The sequence below is a fragment of the Odocoileus virginianus genome, chromosome X (assembly GCF_023699985.2).
Source record: "Odocoileus virginianus isolate 20LAN1187 ecotype Illinois chromosome X, Ovbor_1.2, whole genome shotgun sequence".
NCBI lineage: Eukaryota > Metazoa > Chordata > Mammalia > Artiodactyla > Cervidae > Odocoileus > Odocoileus virginianus.
The window spans coordinates 20,740,456-20,756,757 of record NC_069708.1 but is presented as its reverse complement, the minus strand read 5'-3'; the positions used below and the strand labels follow the sequence as shown (position 1 = coordinate 20,756,757).

Genomic DNA, 16,302 nt, shown 5'->3' with positions numbered 1-16,302 from the left:
TGTAAATAGCAAGTTTTCAAGAAATATTTCATTAAATGCTTCATTTTCATAGTGTTGCAGCCTCTAACATACTCATATCATCCTGCAACTAAGTCCAACTGATCAAAATTATAAAAAAAATCAATTTTATATCGGTTATATGTGGCCCTGACTTTTACACAAATAATGGGCAATTGGATTAAAATGACTTCTTGTGAGTCACTTACTATCCAGGGACAATTTGCTTAAAAAGCTGCCTGTAATTGAATTTATATTTCAGTAAACATTAATATTAACTTTTTAGAAAACACTTTTTTCAAAGTATAGATTAAAAATAGTGAAAACAATGTACAGTAATATCCCTCAAAATGTCCAAAAGTCCATGTAACTACCGTTATGAGATCTTTCAATAGTTCCGTGCTTACTCAGTCACTCAGTTGTGTCTGAATCTTTGTGACCCCATGGACTGTAGCCTGTCAGGCTCCTCTGTTTATGAATTTTCCAACAAGCATACTTGAGTGGGTTGCCATTTTCTACTTCAATTTGATAGTTACGTAACTTTAAGTACTAGTTATGGGTGACATCAACAGGAATGGTAGAGAAAGGAACTTCATAAAGTGCTTTTCTATAAAAGCAATGAGAACACAGACAAAGATTGTTAAAGTCAACTTTTCCAGTGCATGTGCTCACTCAGTCATGTCTGACTCTGTGGTCCTATGGGATTTAGCCTGCTAGGCTCCTCTGCCCATGGAATTTTCCAGGCAAGAATACTGGAGTGAGGTGCCATTTCCGACTTCCAGGTATCTTCCTGATCCAGGGATAAAACCTGGGTCTCCTGCATTGGCAGGCAGATTCTTTACCACTAGCACCACCTGGGAAGCCCAAAGGCTTGCAGCAATCCAGGGAATGTCTATTCTAAATGAAAACCAGAACCGAAACACAGCAACAGTAAACAACTGTTTGAACCTAGGTAAGAATAGAAAATGTGGTATTTTGAGTTGCCTTATTCCCATCTTTTCTCCCCAAATGCATAGTGGCCTCGAAAGTCAACAGTATCAACAGACAGCAACTTAGAAGCCAACACGGGGATCAGAATGAGTTTAGAGTTCCTCCAAAATACCATCCCCTTAGAATTATCATCATTTTATCTGTCTAGAAGTTCCTTGGAAAACTTGACTCATAGGGCTTTTCTTTATGTGGCCTAGGTGCTTGGCTATGCTGAAAAGATTTTTCCCCAGGGATGTTTTTCAAAAATAATTTGGAGGCTATAGTTTTACATCACAGCTGTCTTCAATTGTAATAAAATTTGGGACAAACAAAAAGCTAACTAAAACTCTTAAAAGTGAAAACTAGAAACTAGATGTCCATGGGGGACAATGAAAAACTCCCACATATTCCTGAGGATCCAGAAGGATACATGTTTGTGCAGGGTAGTGCATATGCTCAGGAAAGACTTGAAAAATCCCTCTCTCTCACTTCTGGTTGAGTTTAAGTCTCTGTGCAGCAGGAAGTGAAGGCCAAGGTGAAGTTATCAAATGCCTCCTACAGTGTTGAAAGTGTGTACCAACATGCACACAAGGTCCCTCCACAAAGGGAAGGAAATTTATTGGTTCAAGACATTTAAGAAAACCTGCTGAACCATTAGCTGATGACTAATCAATTTCAAGCCGAGACTTCAATGATACAAACAACAAAGAATTCTGCTGAGGAATTTACAGAATTAATTTAGAAGTCACTAAATAACAAGTATGATAACATACCCTGGGAAGAGGAGAAAATCCAGCCTCCAAATTTACCACATTATATTATTTAAAATGTCTAGTTTTCAACAAAGTTATGAGACATGCAAAGAAACAAGAACTGTGACCCAAGTGATATCAGCAAGATGATGGAACATGAAGTCTCCTACTTGTATCTCCCTCAGCAACAATAATTTGACAGCCATCCATGAACAAAAGTGCCTCTGTGGGAGCTTTGGTATCCAGACAGCAGTTTGCAAAAACTCAGTGAAGCCCAAGGCTGACGAGAGCCATTTTGAGAAGGCAGGTCTGTACCCAAGTGGATGACACACCAACTGGCTGTAGATAGAATACCTAGAAACAGCTCTCTTCCCTCTGTAGTCTTCACTACAACCAATTTTTCCCTTAATCTTGCCACCAGCACCATATATCAAGGGACCCAGGAGGAATCACATTTGCTTATGCCTCAAGCAATAGGCCTGTAGAACTTGGTCCTGAATGTAGATCCAAAAGCGGCCCATGATCCCATTCCAGTCCCCTCAGCCATGATCTGGGAGTCCGTGGAGGTAAGTTCACAGATGTGGGTCAAAGTGTGGACTTTGAATGAGCCTTGTAACTGGGCTCCAGATCCTCTTAGCATCAGTCTGAGATTCTGATACAGTCCTATAACTCAACTCCAGTTCCTACCAATAGCAGTCAGGGAGCACTCCTACCTGCCAAGGGACTTTGTTGAAGCCACATCCATCTGTGACTCATAGTGTTCCTTTCAAGAACCCACTAGGAGACATGCCCATTTGTGCCTCCTGAGATTTGGAAATGACTCTAAAACTTGATTCCATCCCCTTTAACTGTAGTCTGGGACCAGTCCTGCCAACCTGGAAATCTGGCAGGAGAAACAGCAGTCTGTATTTCCAGAGACTGTGAAACAGTCTGATAACTCAGCTCCAGCCTCTCCCAGCCATGGTCAGGGAGCACTCCTGTCTTCCCAGAATCCTGCTGGGAGATACATCCATTTGTGCCCCTGGAGGCAGGTCAACCAATCTTGGTCTGAGAGCAGGTGCTATAATGACCATATGACTCAGGTCTAGCCACTCCCAGCCAGTTATAATAGTTCAGCTGGCATGGGGAAACAGTGGGAGACACACTTGTTAGTTTACCTGGATGAAAGCAAACCAAATTTGGTCCAACAGCAGTTCCTGAAACAGTGTTTCATGAGCAGCCCTGCCTTCCAAGAGACCCAACACTTACACATGCACCTAGATGGAAGCCTGTAGACTACAGTCCAATTGGAGATTCTATAACTTGACTTTAGTCTCTCCCAATGGCAATCAGGGAGCACTTTTGCCTGCCAAAGAACTTTGTGGGGGCCATACCCATCTGTGCCTCTGGCATCAGGTGTGCAGAACTCTGTCTTAGTTGTGGACTTTGAAGTAACCCTGGGGCTTAATTTCACCTCCTATCAGCCACAGTCTAGGGCCAATCCTGCCTGCCAAGGGATCCATCCAGTGATCTGGAAGAAATCCTGCCAGGGATCTGGTGGGAGCCAAACTTGTTCATACATCTGGTAACAGACACAGTCTGTAGACCCAACATGAATCCTAAATTGGGGCCTTATCCCAGCATCAACCTTACTAAATGAGGTCCTGGAGGCAGTCCATCCACTCAAGTTCCAGGCAGGATTTGTGCCCAGCTGAGCCCTTGGTAATAGACCCACCAATTGGGGATTCCACTGCTGACTTATCAATAGCCGCATGACCCAGTTCCAACCTAGGTTGACTGGAATTCTGGAGGTAATGCCATCAGTCAAAGGAACCAACAGAATAGGCCCTTATCTGACAAAATCAGTCTGTAAAAACCAGGAGAAATGTTTACTTCTGTAAATGTACACATAAATACCAATCTACATGGATCACAAAGAATCAGACAACTATGACCCCACCAAAATAAGCAAACAAACTCTAGTAACTGACTCTAATTAAAATGGATTCCATTAATTGCCTGGAAAAGACATCAAAATAATCTTCCTAAAGAAACTCAGTCAAATGCAAGCAACATAGACAAATAAATAAGAAAAACAATGCATGAACTAAAAGGGAAGTTTAATAAAGAAATAGAAACTAAAACAAGCAACTAAACAGAAATCCTGGAGTTGAAGTATACAATGACAGAAAAAAATTCAATAGAAGCCCCAATGAAAGACTCATTCATGTAGAAAAAAAGCATCAACGAACTCAAAGACAGGCTATTTGATTACTCAGTTAGAGGAACAAAAGGAAAAAGAGAGAGAAGAAAGCCTACTTGAATCATGTGATACCATCAAACGAATTAACATTTACATCACAGGAATCCCAGGAGAAGCAAGAAAAGGGCAGAAAGCTTATTTAAAGAAATAATAGCTGAAGAGTTCCCAAATCTTGAGATAGAGATAAGGACTTTCAGATACATGAAGCTCAAAAGACCCTAAGTAAGATTAACCCATCTCTTGAAGAATTTTCCACAGTTTGTTTTGATCCACACAAAGACTTTGGCATAGTTATTAAAGCAGAAGTTGATGTTTTTCTGGAACTATCTTGCTTTTTCTATGATCTAACAGATATTGGCAATGTGCTCTCTTATTCCTCTGTCTTTTCTAAACCCAGCTTGAACATTTGGAAGTTCTTGGTTCACATACTGTTGAAGCCTAGCTTGGAGAATTTTGAGCATTACTTTGGTAGTGAGATGAGTGCAATTGTGTGGTAGTCTGAAAATTCTTTGGCACTGTCTTTTTTTGGGATTGGAATGAAAACTGCCCTTTTCCAGTCCTGTGACCACTGCTGAGTTTTTCAATTTGCTGGCTTATTGAGTGCAGCACTGTAACAGTGCCATCTTTTAGGATTTGAAATAGCTCAACTGGAATTCCATCACCTCCATTAGCTTTGTTCATAGTGATGCTTCCTAAGGTACACTTGACTTTGCATTCCAGGATGTCTGGTTCTAGGTGAGTGATCACACCATCATGGTTATCTGGTTATTTTGGCCACCTGATCCAAAGAACTGACTCATTGGAAAAGACCCTGATGCTGGGAAAGATTGAAGGCAGGAAGAGAAGGGGATGACACAGGATGAGATGGTTTTGTGGCATCACCGACTCAATGGACATGAGTTTAAGCAAGTTCCAGGAGTCGTTGATGGACAGGGAAGCCTGGCGTGCTGCAGTCCATGGGGTTGCAAAGAGTCAGACATCACTGAGTGACTTAGCTCAACTGAAGATTAACCCAAAGAAGATTGCTCTGAGGCACATTATAATCAAATTGTTAAAAGTCAAGAACAAAAAGATAATTTTGAAAGCAACAAGAGGAAATATGACTCATCATATACAAGGGAATCCCCATAAGGTTATGAGGAAATTTCCAGTAGGAAGCAGGTAGACCAGGAGGGAATAGGAAGATATAATCAAAGTGCTGAGAGAAAAATTGCCAACCTGTTGTGGTCCTTTAATGGACCGGAACCTGGTGGTACGGAGTCGATGATAAGAAAGTAAAAGAGAGAAAGAGGCTGATATTTGCTGGTTTATGGAGAGGACCAATAAAACCCTTGATACAGGACTTGCATTGCTCACGAAGGCACAAGGCGCCCTCTCGAGGGGATCTTAGAAGCCCAGGCAGGAAAGTGAACACAATGGGTTTCCACGCTCCAGAGAGTCAACCAGAAAAAAGACACACACACACACACACACACACACACACACACACACACACACACAAAGACCTGGGGATCTAAGCTCTGATGGAGCAAAGGTGCTTTAATGATTTTTCTATGAGTATATATAGGCTATGGTACAAGAAATTTCTTTCAGAAAAGATAGAGATCAGAAAACCAAACGTACAACAACCGCTACCAAGGGAACAAGGAGTAACGTTAGTCACAAGGTCAGGAGACAATCCATATCTCAAGAAAGGGGAAGGGGACTAAGCAGTTTTGTCTTAAAGAGAATGTTTACTAAAGGAGACCCAAGCCTGCCTCACACAATGACCTCAGTCCCTGGGAGCAGCATGCTGTTCTGCTTGAAGAGGGACAAAGGACTCATGAGAGACAGCACATAGGAATCCTCCAATCAAACATTCACTGACAATTCCCCCTTATTTATTTATAATATTTTTAAGAAGAGTTCTGACCATCAGAGTTTGTTTAATTTTGACAGTCTTGCATGAAGGCAATGGTAGACAACAAACATAATTGTTAAGACAATCACCAAAATTATAGTTCTAGACCCAATGCTATGAGTAAGGCTTTGAAACCATCCATGTGGGTCTAGCCCAGACCCAATGCTATGAGTAAGGCTTTGAAACCATCCATGTGAGTCTAGCCCAGATAATTGATCAGCTAATTGTTTAGCTAAAGTTCCCATACTAGTGGAAGAGGGCAGATTATCAAAAAAGGTTTCACATATATCTTTTTTGTAATAACTCTACATTCAGAAAGGTATTATCATGTATATTTTGTAAATGAAACTTGATTTGTTTCCAGTTGTAGGCACTATTATAGAAATGAACAGGGTAACATAAAATTGAGTAGAATTTCAATCACATTTTAGCATCATCTGCTTTTGTACATCTGTTAATTGATTTCCAACCCATTTGATGGCTGTTCTCAGTTCCTGCATTTCTTTTTTAATATCCTCATAAGCAAGTACTTTCTCTAGCTGTTTTTTTGATTTCTTCTCTGATTACAGTATGGAAATAGCAGCTTCTAGTCTAGCTAAAAAATTAGCATAACTTTCATTAGGTTCCAACAAAGGAGAGTTGGGACTGTTGGCAGAGGAGGAGCATTTGGAGCAGCTGGGGCAGGGCTAGTAAGAAATTTTGAGATATTTTATATTGTTTTAATTGGGCCTTTTGTAACATGTATATTACCTATGGTGAAACAGATCACCAGCCCAGTTTGGATGCATGAGACAAGTGCTCGGGCCTGGTGCACTGGGAAGACCCAGAGGAATTGGGTAGAGAGGGGGGTGGGAGGGGGGATTGGGATGGGGAATACATGTAAATCCATGGCTGATTCATGTCAATGTATGACAAAATCCACTACAATATTATAAAGTAATTAGCCTCCAACTAATAAAAATTTTTTAAAAAATTAAAAAAAATAAAAAATAAAGTTTTATCATTTAATTTATATTTATGTAATAAGTGTTCTATCTGTTGCTGAATATTGGAAGGGCTAGAATATACCTTTAAAAGGCAGAATTACAGCCTTAGAGAGCGCATAGGGGCTAGAGATCAATTGGAATAGTTTTTCCTTGTTTGGCTGCTCATTTAACATTTTCTTTGACCCGGACCCATATTTATAAGTCAAAACTGCATTTATGAGGAAACTAAGGATTATGTTCAACTACTGTTTGAAGGCAAGCCTCTATTCATTGACATGAAACCAGAAGTCCCTGAAATGTAAAGAAGTGGTGAAGTAAAGTAGAAAAATAATGTGGCTGGCCAGCCTTTTAACCCAAGCCTTAGTATTTACAGACCTCAATATGTCCATGAGTCACTCCACCCGATATAGCACATATACCAGTGTCCCTGTTCCTTGGCCACATTTGCTGGGGTCCTTTAATGGACCGGAACCTTGTGGTACGGAGTTGGCGATCAGAAAGTAAAAGAGAGAAAGAGGCTGATATTCCCCGGTTTAGGAAGAAAACCAATAAAGGCCCTGACACAGGACTTGCATCGTTCATGAAGGCACAAGGCACCCTCTCGAGGGCATCTTAGAAGCCTGGGCAGGAAAGTGAGCAGGACGGGTTTCCATGCTCCAGAGAGTCAGCCAGGAAAAAAGACACACACACACACACACACACACACACACACACACACACACACACAAAGACCTGGGGATCTAAGCTCTGATGGAGCAAAGGTGCTTTAATGATGTTTCTATGAGTATATATAGGCTGTGGTACAAGAAACTTCTTTCGGAAAAGATAGAGATCAGAAAACCAAACGTACAACAACCGCTACCAAGGGAACAAGGAGTAACGTTAGTCACAAGGTCAGGAGACAATCCATATCTCAAGAAAGGGGAAGGGGACTAAGCAGTTTTGTCTTAAAGAGGATGTTTACTAAAGGAGACCCAAGCCTGCCTCACACAATGACCTCTGTCCCTGGGAGCAGCATGCTGTTCCGCTTGAAGAGGGACAAAGGACTCATGAGAGACAGCACGTAGGAATCCTTCCATCAAACATTCCCTGACACCAACCAAGAATACTATAGCTGACAAAACAGTATTTCAGAGACGAAGAGATGAAGACATCCCCTGACAAACAAAAGCTGAGGGAGTTCATCACAAGTAAACCTGCCTTATGAGAATACAAAAGGAGTTCTTCAAATCGAAATAAAATGACACTAAGTAGCAAAATGAAAACATATGGAAGTAGAAAACTCACCAGTAAAGGTAAATATATGATCAAATTCAGAATATTTTAATACTGTAATTGTGGTGCGCAAATCACTATCTCTAATATAAAAGCTAAAATAGCATTAAAAATATAGTTTCAATAATTTGTTAATGGATGCACATTATAAAAAATATAATGATGTCATTAGCATAAAATGTGCAGAAAAGAGATATAAAAGGGTACAATTTTTGCACATGAATGAAGTTGTTACCAGCCTAAAATAGATTGTTACAATTATAAGATGATTTATGTAAGACTCATTGTAAGCACACACACACAAAAAAAACCTAGTGGATACAAAAAAAGATAAAGAGAAAGGAGTTAAAGTATACTGCTACAAAGATAATTCATAATGGAAGAGAGCAAGAGTGGAAGAAAGTGGAAAAAGTAACTACTGAACAGTCAAGAAATAATGAGCAAAATAACACCACCACCTACTTGTCTATCAGTAATTACTTTCAGTATAAATAAATTAATTATCCAATCAAAGACATAGAGTGGTTGAATAGATATAAAAACAAGATCCACCAATATGCTGTCTACTTAAGAACACACATAAACTGGAAGTTAAGAAATTTAAAAAAGACTTTTCATACAATTGATAACCAAAAGAGGGTAGGAAAGGCTATAGAGAGATAAAATTATTTTTCAGCTAAAATTGGCTATGGGAGACAAAAAATTGCAATACAGTAAGAAATGGTTAGTGCATCAAGAGAATATAGTTATTTAAAATATATATGTACTTAACATTGGGGCACTTAAATATTTAAAACAAATATAAACAAAACTGAAGGGAGAAATGGTCAGCAACACAATAATAGTAGAGATTTCAATACTGCACTTTCTACATTGGATAGATTATACAAACAAAAACCATTAATAAAATAGTGAGTTTGAATAACACTGTAAATCAAATGAACCTAACAGATATATACCTAACATTTGCTCTAACAGAATACTCATTCTTCTCAACCACACACGAAACATTCTGAAGAATAGACCGTATGTTGGGTCACAAGGCAAATGTTAACAAATTTAAGAAGTGTGAAATCAAATCAGGTATGGTTTTTAACCACAGTTGTCTGAAACAAGAAATAACAGGGCAAATGGAAAGCTTATAAATATGTAGAAATTAAGCAACACACTTTTGAAAAACCAATGGGTCAAAGAAGAAATTAAAAGGGAAATGAGAGGTTTCCTGGTAGTTCAGCAGTTAAGATTCTGTGCTTCCAGTAATAGGGCATGGGTTCAATACCTGGTCAGGGAACTAAGATCCCATATGCTGCACAGTGCACCACCACCACCTGCCCCCCCCCCAAAAAAAAAGGAAGTGAGAAAATACCTGTGATAAATAAAAATGGAAACAGAACACACAAAAACTTATAGGATACAGCAAAAGCAATCCCAAGAAGGCAGTTTATTGAAATATATTAAGAAAAAGAAAATTTTCAAATAAGCTAGCTTCACATTTCAACAAACTAGGAAAAAAGAACAAATTGAGCCAAATTTAGCAGAAGGAGTGAGATAATAGTGATAGGACCAAAAATAAGTGAAAGAGATACTAGAAAATAACAGTCAATTTTCAGTGAGATTAAAAGTCTTTTTTTGAAAAGTTAACTTGAAAAACCTTCAGGTAGACTAACCAGGAAAAAAGAGTACTCTAATTTAAAAAAAAAGTATAAGCAAGAAGAGAGACACAGAAGTACAAAGGGTGGTTAAGGGAGTGCTGTAAGCAATTACATGCCAAAATTGGATCATATATAAAATATGGATGCATTCCTAGAAACATACAGCCTATCAATATTTGTAATGAAGAAACAGAAAATCTGAACAGGCCAATAAGGAGTAAGAAGATTAAAGAAGCAATAAAATATCTGCTGACCCAAAAAGCCCAGGACCAGATGACACAATTGGTGAATTCTATCAAATATTAAAAAAAAAAATTTGTTACCAATCATCCTGAAACTCTTCCCAAACTTGCATAGAAAGGAGCATTCTAAACTTATTTTATGGGGCCAGCATTACCCAAATACCAGAGCCAGACAAGAGTACTACAAGTATAGAAAAATACAGGCCAAAATCATTGATGAACACAGATGCAAAACTTCTTTAAAAATACTGGCAAACTGAATTCTAAACCACATTAAAAGGATCATATACCACTATCTAGTGGGGTTTATTCCTCAGATACAAGGATAATCCAACATATGCAAATCAATAAATATGATATACCACATTAACAGAATAAAGGATAAAATAATTTTATCATCTCAATAGTTGTATAAAAAGCATTTGATAAAATCTATTCTTTATGATAAAATAAATTAGGTGCAGAAAAAAAACATACCTCGACATACTAAAGGTTATATATGACAAGTCTACAGCTAATATCATACTTAATGGTGGAAAATTAAAAGATTTTCCTTCAGGATTAGGAACATAACAAGGGTGTACACTCATTAGGGAAGATAAAGAATTGAAAGGTATCCATGTCAGAAAGGAAGAAACACAATAATTGCTCTTTGGTGATGGATGGCATGATCTATCATATGTAGAAAAGCTGAAAGATTTTTTAAAAAATCTGTTAGAACTAATGAACAAATTAAGTAGAGTTGCAGGATGCAAACTTATCATAAAGAAATAAGTTGCATTTATATATAGTAACAATGAACTATTTGAGAAATAAAGAAATCAATTCCATTTTCTATAGCATCAAAAAAATAAAATAAGTGCAAATTTAACTAGGAAGGTAAAAGATCTGTACACTGGAAACTATAAAGCATTGATGAAAGACATTGAAGTAGACATAAATTGAATGATATCTCATGTTATTAGATTGGAAGAATTAATACGAAAATACCCATACCACTCAAAGTTATCTACAGATTCAATGGAATCCCTATCAAAATTCCAACAGCATTTTTCACAGAAATAGGAAAAACAATTCCAAAATTTGTATGGAACCACAAAAAAACCTTGAATAGCCAAAGCAATCCTGAGAAAGAACAAAAACAGGAAGCATCACACTTCCTGTTTCCAAACTATATTACAATGATATACTAAACAATATGGTACTGACATAAATATAGACCCATAGACCAATGGTTCAGAAGACAGAGTCCAGAAATACACCCATGCATATACAGTCAACTGATGTATGACAAGGATACCAAGAATATACAATGGGCAAAATGTTGTCTCTTCAATAAATAGTGTTGAAAAAAGTGTATGTCCACTGGCAAAGGAATGAAATTGAATACTAATTGTACACTATATACGAAAATCAACTTAAAATGGATTAAAGACATAAAAATTACACCTAAAACCATCAAATTAATAGAAGAAAAGATAAGAAGTTTCTTGACATTGATTTGGTAATGATCTTTTGTTGTTTTTTGTTGTTGTTTGTTTTTTGATTTATTTCTTTTTTTTTCATTTATTTATACTAGTTGGAGGCTAATTACTTTACAATATTATAGTGGTTTTGCCATACACTGATATGAATCAGCCATGGATTTACATGTGTTCCCCATCCTGAACCCCTCTCTCACCTCCCTCCCCATCCCATGCCTCTGGGTCATCCTAGTGCACCAGCCCCGAGCACTTGTCTCATGCATCCAACCTGGACTGGTGATCTGTTTCACAATTGATAATATGCATGTTTCAATGCTACTCTCTCATATCATCCCACCCTTACCTTCTCCCACAGAGTGCAAAATTCTGTTCTATATATTTGTGTCTCTTTTTCTGTCTTGCATATAGGGTTATCATTACCATCGTTCTAAATTCCATATACATGCATTAGTATACTGTATTGGTGTTTTTCTTTCTGTCTTACTTCACTCTGTATAATGGGCTCCAGTTTTATCCACCTCATTAGAACTGATTCAAATGTATTCTTTTTAATGGCTGAGTAATATTCCATTGTGTATATGTACCATACCTTCCTTATCCATTCGTCTGCTGATGCACATCTAGGTTGCTTCCATGTCCTGGCTATTATAAACAATGTTGCAATGAACCCTGGGGTACATGTGTCTCCTTCAGTTCTGGTTTCCTCAGTGTGTATGCCCAGGAGTGGGATTGCTGGGTCATATGGCAGTTCTATTTCCAGTTTTTTAAGGAATCTCCACACTGTTCTCCATAGTGGCTGTACTAGTTTGCATTCCCACCAACAGTGTAAGCGGCTCCCTTTTCTCCACACCCTCTCCAGCTTTTATTGTTTGTAGACTTTTTGATGACAGCCATTCTGACTGGCGTGAGATGGTACCTCACTGTGGTTTTGACTTGCATTTCTCTGATAATGAGTGATGTTGAGCATCTTTTCATGTGTTTGTTAGCCATCTGTATGTCCTCTTTGGTGGAATGTCTGTTTAGTTATTTGGCCCATTTTTTGATTGGGTCGTTTATTTTGTGGAATTAAGCTGCAGGAGTTGCTTGTATATTTTTGAGATTATTTGTCTGTCTGTTGCTTCATTTACTATTAGTTTCTCCCATTCTGAAGGCTGTCTTTTCACCTTGCTTATAGTTTCCTTTGTTGTGCAGAAGCTTTTAATTTTAATTAGGCCCCATTTGTTTATTTTTGCTTTTATTTCCAATATTCTGGGAGGTGGGTCATAGAGGATCCTGCTGTGGTTTATGTCAGAGAGGGTTTTTCCTATGCTTTCCTCTAGGAGTTTAATAGTTTCTGGTCTTGCATTTAGATCTCTAATCCATTTTGAGTTTATTTTTTAGTATAGTGTTAGAAAGTGTTCTAGTTTCATTCTTTTACAAGTGGTTGACAGGTTTTCCCAGCACCACTTTTTAAAGAGATTGTCTTTTATCCATTGTATATTCTTGCCTCCTTTGTCAAAGATAAGTTGTCCATAGGTGTGTGGATTTATCCCCGGGCTTTCTATTCTGTTCCATTGATCTATATTTCTGTCTTTGTGCCAGTACCATACTGTCTTGATGACTGTGGCTTTGTAGTAGAGCCTGAAGTCAGGCAGGTTGATTCCTCCATTTCCACTCTTCTTTGTCAAGAACGCTTTGGCCTTTCAAGGTTTTTTGTATTTCCATTGCAAATTGTGGAATTATTTGTTCTAGTTCTCTGAAAAATGCCATTGGTAGCTTGATGGGGATTGCATTGAATCTATAGATTACTTTTGGTAGTATACTCATTTTCACTGTATTGATTCTTCCAATCCATGAACATGGTATATTTCTCCATCTACTTGTGTCCTCTTTGATTTCTTTCACCAGTGTTTTATAGTTTTCTATTTATAGGTCTTTTGTTTCTTTAGGTAAATATATTCCTAAGTATTTTATTTTTTAATTGCAATGGTGAATGGAATTGTTTCCTTAATTTCTCTGTTTTCTCATTGTTAGTCTATAGGAATGCAAGGGATTTCTGTGTGTTAATTTTATATTCCGCAACTTTACTATATTCATTGATTAGCTCTAGTAATTTTCTGGTAGTCTTTAGGGTTTTCTACATAGAAGACCATGTCATTTGCAAACAGTGAGAGTTTTACTTCTTCTTTTCCAATCTGGATTTCTTTTATTTCTTTTTCTGCTCTGATTGCTGTGGCCAAAACTTCCAAAACTATATTGAATAGTAGTGGTGAGAGTGGGCACCCTTGTCTTGTTCCTGACTTTAGGGGAAATGCTTTCAATTTTTCACCATTGAGGATAATGTTTGCTGAGGGTTTGTCATATATAGCTTTTATTATGTTGAGGTATGTTCCTTCTATTCCTGCTTTCTGGAGGGTTTTTATCATAAATGGATGATGGAGACTTTAATACCCCACTCATACCTATGGATAGATCAACTAAACAGAAAAATAACAAGGAAACACAAACTTTAAATAATACCACAGACCAGTTAGACCAAATTGATATCTATAGGACATTTCACCCCCAAACAATGAATTTTGCCTTTTTCTCAAGTGCACACGGAACCTTTTCCAGGATATATCAAGTCCTGGGCCATAAATCTAGCGTTGGTAAATTCAGAAAAATTGAAATCATTCCAAGTATCTTTTCAACCACAATGCGGTAAGGTCAGATGTCAATTACAGGAGAAAAAATTATTAAAAATTCCAACATATGGAGGCTGAACAACATGCTACTGAATATCCAACAAATCACAAAAAAATAAAATAAAAAAAGAAATCAAAATATGCATAGAAACAAATGAAAATGAAAACACAACAACCCAAAACCTATGGCACACTGTAAAAGCAGTGCTAAGGGGAAGCTTCATAGCAATGCAGGCTTACTTCAAGAAACAAGAAAAAAGTCAAATAAACAACCTAGCTTGACACCTAAAGAAACTTGAAAAAGAAGAAATTATGAACACCAGGGTTAGTAGAAGGAAAGACATATTAAAAATTAGGGCAGAAATAAATGCAAAGGAAACAAAAGAAGCCATCGCAAAAATCAGCAAAAGCAAAAGCTGGTTCTTTGAGAAGTTTAAAAAAAATAGACAAACCATTAGCCCAACTCATCAAGAAAGAAAGGGAGAAGAATCAGTTCAACAAATTAGAAATGAAAATGGAGAGATCACAACAGACAACACAGAAATACAAAGGATCATAAGAGATCATATTATCAGCAACTATATGCAAATAAAATGGACAACTTGGAAGAAATGGACCAATTCTTAGAAAAGTACAACTTTCCAAAACTGAACCAGGAAGAAATAGAAAATCTTAACAGACCCATCACAAGCACAGAAATCAAAACTGTAATTAGAAATCGTCCAACAAACAGAAGCCCAGGACCAGATGGCTTCACAGCTGAATTCTACCAAAAATGTAGAGAAGAGCTAACACCTATCCTACTCAAACTCTTCCAGAAAATTGCAGAGGAAGGTAAACTTCCAAACTCATTCTAAGAGGCCACCTTCACCCTAATACCAAAACCAGACAAAGATGCCACAAAAAAGAAAACTACAAGCCAATATCATTGATGAACATAGATGCAAAAATCTTTAACAAAATTCTAGCAAAAAGAATCCAACAACATATTAAAAAGATTATACATCCTGACCAGATGGGCTTTATCCCAGGGATGCAAGGATTCTTCAATATCTGCAAATCAACCAATGTAATACACCACATTAACAAATTGAAAAATAAAAACCATATGATTATCTCAATAGATGCAGAGAAAGCCTTTGACAAAAGTCTGCATTTTATTATAATATAAACTTAAGTTTCTCTGTGTTACTGCTTATTTGAAATATCTTTTTACTTCATACTATTTGTATCTTTAAAGTGTGTTTCCTGTTGCTATTAACTTAAGCATTTTTTTCTCTAATCTACCTCTGCTTTTTGATTGAATTGCTTAATTCATACACCTGTAATGATTATGATATAGTTGTATAAATATTTACATTTGCCATTTTACTTATTGCTTTCTATATGTCTCATGTGTTTTTTTCATTCTTTATTACTCCTTTACTGCCTTCTTTTGCATTTATTGAATATTTTTAAATGTAGCAGTTAAATATCTCTAATGATTTTTCACAATTTTAAAATTTACATTTTTAGTTACTGTTCTAGGGCATATACATCTTTACTTATCAGAATAAGCTTCAGATTTAAACTAGTGTTTGATCAGTGATATAGAAATTTATACTTTTCTTTTGTTGGTAACATTGTCTATAAATGTTGCAAACTGAACAATACATTTCTGTAGTTATTACTTTACTATTAGTATTTATTTCCTTTCCTACCACCCACTTCCTTTGCACTATTATTGGAAAATATACCACATATATATTATATTTGTATTTGCTATAGGCCCAACAATATATACTATATATACTATATATACTATTTATACTTTTCCATTTTAAGTCAGCTACGAGAAGAATGGAGACAATTTTATAGTGTATTTTTATAATTAAAGTTACTTTTACTAGTGTTCTTTGTTCACGTAGATTTCAATTACCTTCTGAGATCACTTGTTTTCATTCTGAAGAAGTTCCTTCAGTATTTCTTATAAGGTTGGTTTCATAATAAAAAATTCTTAGCTTTTATTCCTCTGAGAAAGTTTTTAATTTCTCTTTCCTTTTGGAATGATAGCTTTGTTGCATATGATTCTTGGTTGATTCTCTTTTAATTTGATCAATTTAAATATGTGATACCACTGCATCCCAGTTTCTCCTGC

General features: G+C 36.9%; 1 protein-coding gene across 3 annotated transcripts in view; it reads right to left on the bottom strand.

The window, feature by feature from the left end:
• The window catches only part of ZC3H12B (zinc finger CCCH-type containing 12B), a 668,157-nt gene that overhangs the window by 111,136 nt on the left and 540,719 nt on the right, over positions 1-16,302 (bottom strand). The window lies entirely within an intron of this gene.